The following is an 8,199-nucleotide window of genomic DNA, read 5'->3' on the forward strand; positions in this document are numbered from 1 at the left end:
ATTGCTTTATTTTTAAATTCAGCGGTTCAACCCACGCGAAACCTACAAATAACGACATTTGGATAATACTCCATGCACTATGACATATATTTTGAAAATAAATCAATCATTTATTTGACAAAATTTGACATTTTAACACTTACCACAGAATCCGTTGGATGAGACCGCAGAGATGAGAGAACCCAGACAGATAGCGCGCGTCGGAACTTACAGCCGTTCCCTGTGATTTCGCCGATGGCATTATTTTCACAATAAAAGTCTGAATACTGTACTATATTGTGAAATGTCACAGCTAAAGCCTGTGACATGCTAATAATGTAATTTACTGTGAAATATCACAGTCACATATTGTGAAATCACGGAAATTTTTTACAGTGTACATATTATGAACCCAAGCTTCTGCTCTTGTTGCCAAGGTAATCAGGTTTTATATAAAGAAACATTTCGAGAGAAAGAGAAACTGTAGAGTGTTTGTGTATAGAACAAAAGAGGGACTTTGTAAACAAAAACTTTGCAGCATCGTATCAGTACAACATGTGAATGTGCAAAGAATCTCGCAAAAAAACTCCAGACGACTTCTAAGTCTATCAGCTTATCATACACTTCAGTGTAATTTCTTTTTTTGATTGCACATGTAAATTAAAATATTAATAAAGAGAATTAAAACACATTAGTGACCTTGTACATGCCTGCTTTCTACTTAATTTATAGTAGAAAAAAAATTTATGCATTCACTGCTGCACAACTACAGTCATTGACCATATTTAACAGTTGGCTATTAGACTTCTACCACAAAATCAAATCAAATTGCTATTTTCTCAACAGTTTGTTTTAATATGCAAAGACCCGTGTATTGACATATACAAATGTCAAATATTGTTTTAATGATTTGTGGTACTGCAATACAGTCAGAACCAAGACTCCACAGAAGTGCTTACAACAAATACAGTAGTAAAGGCTTGCTGATTTATTTATCGGCATAACCACGGATGTCAGCAACATCATCACAGCCATACTTGTGCCTCAGACACCCACACAAACATATGCCTTGTGTATACATGATTAGTTATCAAATCTAGATGAAATATCTTGTGTTAACAGCGGCACAGACATGCATTTTTGTCTCATAACTTTCAAGGGGTGACTAGATATGATCTCATTTACTCATAAAAGGTAAATCTGGATTTATTTTTCTTGGGCCTGGTCCAAGCTCCCACTGTGTATGTTCCTCTTTGAGTCTGTCCAGGAATGTTCCAGATCTCCACAGTGTGTTCAGTCACCACGGCTAACAGCGATCGAAACATGAGTTTTGTGTGAAACTCTGCCCATGCTAACTGCTGCTGCTTCACCGCATGCCTAAACTACAGTATACAGCTTACATAGCAGACATCTAACTGCTTAAATGTACAACATCCACTACAGTTGATTTTACTAGCGTTCTGGATCCACAATGTTTAAATGAAGCAGTTCACCCAAAAAGTAATTTACTCTCCCTTATGTTGTTACAAACCTGTATAAATGTCTTTTTTTGAGAAATGTTTGTAACCAAACCGATCGGAAGCCACGTTGACTTTTATTGTAGCCTATTATTTTTTCTTACTATGGAAGTCAATGGAGCTTCTGATCAGTTTGGTTACAAACATTCCTCCGAATATCTTTGTATTTATCAAAACAGGTTTGTAACAACATGAGAGTGAGTAAATGATGACAGAATTTTCATTTTTGGTTGAACTACCCCTTTAACTCTAGTATGACAAAATTACATCAATATGACAGTAATCCATAGTTACTGTCGTTTTATGTGACCCTGTCTGTGAAAACCCATAGACATTTATTGTGATTTTTGTGTATGTTTTCTATATAAATTTCCATATAAATTCACATTTTCTGAAAAGACAATCTTGATATCTTTAATATTGTCTGAGTAAGGTCATGTCAAAGATTGATATCAATAAGTAAAATTAAACTTTGATGCTTCCAATCTTAAAACTGAATGATGAACAATAGGCTATTTGATTTGTGCTTTATTGATATGCTGTATGTTTATTATCAAGACCAAATGGACAAATTTAATTGATTGTGTTTTATATATATGGAGTAAGGAATAATTGACGACGGGCCATTGAATTATAAGAAAATAATGCACACCCAAGGTGCGATACGGCACGACGCGAAGTGGAGTGCCGTTACACCGCGGGTGTGCATTATTTTCTTATAATTCAAAGGACCGGAGTCAATTATTACTCTTATACCACGGTTACCACAGATATTGCTCTGGTGCCCATTTTTAAGACATTTGACAAGTTAGGTGTGCGGTTATCAGAAATTAATGCATACCCACGGAACATTTCTCAGCCAATCAGAATAAAGCATTCAACAGACCCGTGGTATAAATATATATATTCTTTAAATGAGTTTTAGGCATGGATGGCACCAAATATGCATGTAAAGTCTATTTTTATGTTTTAAATTCACAATCTGTGGACTAAGCACAGTAAAAAAACCTCATTTGTTTATCTTGCTCGCTCCACATTTGCACTTGAACATTATTTGTTTTAGTTGGTCAAAGAGCAGTCTGTGGCATTTTACTGAGACAAGTACTTACCTACATTCCACCATAGATGTAACCCTAGTAAAATTGCTCGCCTCACTTTAAAAGTCAACGTGTCACCAATTATTCTTTGTGCCTTGGTTCAGAAACGTACAATTAATTTGCCTGCATATTTTGACATATTACGATAAATCTGTGAAACCACAGCTAGTATTGAATTGTCAAAACCAAATATACTGTGGGTACATTAAGAGCCAGGTGGCAGATATTTACTGGTTCTTGCTCTTGACTAGAGACATAGTTCACACCAGATTTGATTGTGTTTGATTACTCAGCTTTTATTACTCAGAACCTCCTATTTAAAGTCCAGGAGACGCTTATGAATTTAAACATGATGATCGATGTGCTGCTAAATTGTTTTTACAAAAAGGCTCATCATTTAGGCTATTTTCAGCATATTAGTTTGAGACTGATGACATCATTTTGTAACAAACAATCTGTGGCTATGTCAGATTTTATATTCTGACAATAACTTTTACCTGGATATAACTGCAGCTATGTTAGTGCCAAAAAAAGAAATCATGCATGTTGATTTGTTCTTGAGAAAAGCAGTAAGCAAACAATGGCTCACATTTTGAAAGGGTAATAGCTTTGAATCACCAGACATCAGCTACTAATCTCAAAATCTTTCACAAATCACACTGGCTGGAGATGCACTTTTGTGTGGGTTAAAGAGGAAGTTGTTTGGAAGTTGTTCAAAAGTTTTGTGAGTGCAAATAAAAAAACAGTAGCAGACAAGAACACCACTAACTTCCTCCTCTGAACTAAGGATGGCTCCATGTCGTCTGCTTCTACTGTATGAAAGGTCGCCTATATTGGATCCATGTGTTTCAGGGCAAGACTTCACTTTCTAAACATGCTGCCACCCAGAGGATCTATTTGTATTGCAAAAATGGGTGACACAATTTTATCACGAATGCTTCTGCATCCATACGAATAAGATATTCACATTTCATTTCATATTCAAGTGAGCACTTTTCATTTAAGCAACAACTCATAGTTTAAACTTTGAAACTAGGGAAGTTTTACAACACATTTGGCAAAGAAACATAAACACTTAATCTCACACATGATTTTCAAAAAGGTTAACAAAGATCTTTAAAAATTTAAATTTAGGGTACACTCTTAGAAAGGATCTTTGTGCGTTAAGCTTTTAACACATTATGTCTCATTTTGTGATGATTTTGTGTTCAAATATAACACAAGTTGTGTTAAAAGTAACACAAAATGTGTTGTTTCAATAATAACACAGAGATTAATGGATTCTGGGACAACACATTTAGTATGTTGTCCCAGAATCAACACTAATGTGTTGTTTTTAACACATTCGTTGTAAGAGTGTATAAGCCTTTTTTATTGTTATTAAAGCTACTTAATATAAAATTGCATTAAACATTATGTATACATATTAAAAACCAATAATACATAATAAAAAATATTTCAATAAGAGCAGGAACTAACTAATTAATAATTTACTGTATAATTACAAGCTCAACAGTTTATATAATAAGAACAGGCCTTAAGAATACACTGACACACTCAAAAAAATTATTCATTGGATTAACTCAATAAAATTGTGGGCAGGATTTCCATCCAATATGAATGTGTACCCCTAACTCATAAAAAACTGCTTTACACATTAAAAATATATTGAGTTAGTCTAACTCAATTTAAAGTAAATGGCAATACTCAATTAGTTGCCTCAACTCAATTTAATGTAGTCTGAATAACTCGATTTAGCGTAGTTTGAATAACTCAATGTAGTGTAGTCTGAATAACTCAATTCTGTTATTTTATAAAAAAAATTATATCGTACTAATTAGCATAAGCACATGTTAGCATGCTAATAATAATAACATATGATACTTTGGATGAGCATGTGAGAAGAGACTGATCTCCATTCAGGCATTAACAGAGTTAGTGCTCATTGAGAGAAATACGTCACATCCACAACCTAACCACAAGCACTGCACGATGGTAACCAAACAATTTGAAAAAATATAACACAAATGCTTCTAAATCAATAAGATAAACGGACATTAAAGGCATAAAATAACACTTAATTAAAAAAAATTATTCTCCAAAAGCAGTTGCATGCAATGCATGCTCTGAAATTATTTTTCCAGAACCCAAACTCAAACTAATTGTCTTAACGCAATTTAAAAAAATCAAGACTAGTGTTAGACTAATTAAATATATATACTTATTGCTCTTAATGAGGTATTTTAAATTAATTTAACACAATTTTAATGTGTCATTTTTAAGAAGGACTTGAATAATTTTTTTGAGTGCATTAGAACTTCAAATAATCTGTGCCTAAAAGTTACAAATGTGTGTGAAATCGAAAAAAATCACCATTAAATTGTTCTAAAAACCATTAAATTAGCAAAGTTCATTGTTTGGAAGAGGGGTACAAAAAAGCCTTATGTTTATTAGTAAACAATTCATCCAAAACTGGCTATGGCTATAGCTTTCATCATTGTAATGAGAAGAGCAGTAATTGGCTACTTTGTTTGACCTACTTCAGAGCACAAATATTGTCATTAGTCATAGACCAAATCCTTTAATGACATCCTGTCATTACGTTGAAGCTAATATGCTAATGGTACAAATGAATTATAAAAGAGGAGCGTTGGTTTTCATTAGCGTTAGGCTCTTGCTGAATAGCTGGGACACAATGCTTTAATCTGAACCATGCGTGCTTTCATTTAAACTGTGTGGAAAATGAGTGCCAGCTCAGTTTGGATAAGACCATTTCTGGTGAATCGCAGGCAGGGGATCTATGTTGGATTTTGATTTCTGTTATGTTAGAGTAATTATCAGAATACCCAAAACCACCCAGAGTGAAATTTAAACAAATAGCCACAATTAGTGGAAAATTGTTTTGTCACACTGAAACCATTATGATAAATTAGGTGTTGTTTACTAAAAACGTGGTTTACTAACTTGACTACAATCAGAATTAAGGTAATCTGTTTTTATGTTCTCCATTATGCATCAGGGCAGTGTTTTGTCTGCCAAAAGAACATAAAGGTGCTAAACGGTTATTGGCAGCGATGCCATAGAAGAACCAATTTTGGTTCTCCAAAGATTTTTAAAAAACCTTAAAGGTTGTTTAGGGAACCATAGCCCAATAAAGAGCATTTCTGGAAACATTTTTAAAAGTGTAGTGTTGTGAAGACATGATTGGTAATTCATAAAGTTAAGTATTAAAGAAAACAAGCAGTCACAATAATAAGACTTAAACTGGAGTGGTTTTTAAACCAAAATAAAAAAAACGTCACCTGCCCTGTTTTCTCCAGAATAACGGCAGTGCCGTAAGAGTTGTGTAAAACTAGTGTTTAAAAACCTTGAAAAGGACTAATAAAGAGTAAAATGACTTTGAGCTGTCAGCAAATAATGACTGCTGGTAACTAAGCGTGACACACATACACTGGCACAGGTATGGAGTGAAATGTGTGTGCCAAGAATAAATTATCAGTCTGTAACTATTTAAAGGCAGTATTATGGTGTGATTTATGCACAGAAAACTGCATTGCGGGCTCGAACATTTTCCAAGTGCTGCAGCCTGCAGCAATTTAAATTATATGGGGGAAAAACCACCAAAACGACTATTTGACTGTGGTCCCATATTGAAATTGATATATTTATATGGATTAATTTGGCTCAAAGGAGTAGTTATAAATTTTCAGGATCTATTTAGGGTCCGCTCAGTCTTTCACAGGACCTTTCACAGTAAACATTTCACAAATTCCACACGTGTGGAATTCATGGTCCACAGAGAGCAGAGCTGAAGCGGAGAAAAATGCTTTGATTTGGTCCAAAAGCATTATTAGGCTTATGCTTTTTTAATTAACACTACAAATCTTGTAAGAGATCCAGCCGTGCCGTACAAATGCCCTAAGGGTCAGGTTGCACAAACCCTATGTTTCTTCCAATGATATGACTGCACCATGTGACGTGGACTGAATCACATGGCCAATGCATACAGGTCACATTTTCCTAAACCGATTATTCACGCATTTAATGGTAATAAAGCTTGATTGGCTGCACATTGATGACTGATAAATGAAATACAATTGTGCAAGGCGTGTGGAGGTCATAAAAATAAATTAGGATTAATGTAATGAGTAACAAATGTGCGTTCGGTATATGATCAGAATTTATTTACTGAATATTCTTCCCAGGTGATTGACAATATATACTTAAAACATCCACCAAGCTAATTCAAATGTCTAAGTTCTTGAAGCTCATTTTCAAGCTCCCCTAGAGTTAAATGTTTGATTTTTACTGTTTTGGAATCCATTCAGCTGATCTTCGGGTCTGACGGTACCACTTTTAGCATAGCTTAGCATAATCCACTGAATCCGATTAGACCATTAGCATCGCACTCAAAAATGACCAAAGAGTTTCGATATTCTTCCTATTTAAAATTTGACTCTTCTGTAGTTATATCATGTACTAAGACCAACGGAAAATTAAAAGTTGTAATTTTCTAGACAGATCTGGCTAGGAACTATAACATTCTGGCGTAATAATCAAGGACTTTGCTGCCGTACCATGGCTGCAGCAGGCGCAATGATATTACGCAGCGCCTGAAAATAGTCCCTTGGTTACTTTCAATACATGAATATCAGCTGACGTCACTCACTTGTCTTCCGCCATTTTGAGTACCTGAAGTGGTCGCAAAAGAACTAGAAGCCATGCCTTCAATATGTTGTGAGCATCAAAATCGCTATTTTTACAACACTACGAAGGCTCGACACAACATCATACTTTGCTCGAAGTATTACCTGTGTCTCTACACGTGAACTCAAGCATTGAGAACATTGTTTGTGAACAAAGAGTTTACTAAAAAGAAGGTTTTGAACAATTGACTTTGGTTGATTTGGCTTCCGCTCGCCGCCATCTTCCCAGTCAAGATGTATCCATCTCCGAATGCGACGTAAGGAGGAAGGAGGGTAAAGATGAATAGCTCCTAAAGCATAGTTCCATAAAAATGCAAGGATAATCCGTTGTTTTGTCGCAAATGAAAAAACAATATTGACCTTCTAGTTGAAAAAGGAGCTTCATATGAGATTCATTCAATTGCATTCGGAAATCGATTATTTACGTCTGGCAGAGACGACGTGCGGACACCATAACAGCCAAAGTCAGTTGTCTAAAACCTTTCTTTTAGTAAACTCTGTGTACACAAACAATGTTCTCAATGCTCGCGTTCATGTGTAGAGATCCAGGTGATACTTCGAGCAAAGTTTCATGTTGTGTCACCCCTTCTTATGTTGTAAAATAATGGTAGTTCGGTAGCAGCGAACAGCGGCTGCAGAACGCATCAGGTATCGAGTAGGCATCACACCCTAACCAAGAGATATTTTTTTAAAGTAGCGTTTCTTTTTATGACAGTCGAGGTGCGACATGCTGTCTTTCGTAGCCCTTTACTGTATCCGTAAGAATCATAGACAGTAAAAGATAAGAAATCCGTAAATCGTAGCAAGCTGACGAATGCTTGTCAGTAGCCTACTGGTACTCGGTAGGTCCTCAAGATGGCGGCATGACGTAAAAGGTCACATGACTGAAATCCATCTATA

The sequence above is a fragment of the Misgurnus anguillicaudatus genome, chromosome 11 (assembly GCF_027580225.2).
Source record: "Misgurnus anguillicaudatus chromosome 11, ASM2758022v2, whole genome shotgun sequence".
Taxonomy (NCBI): domain Eukaryota; kingdom Metazoa; phylum Chordata; class Actinopteri; order Cypriniformes; family Cobitidae; genus Misgurnus; species Misgurnus anguillicaudatus.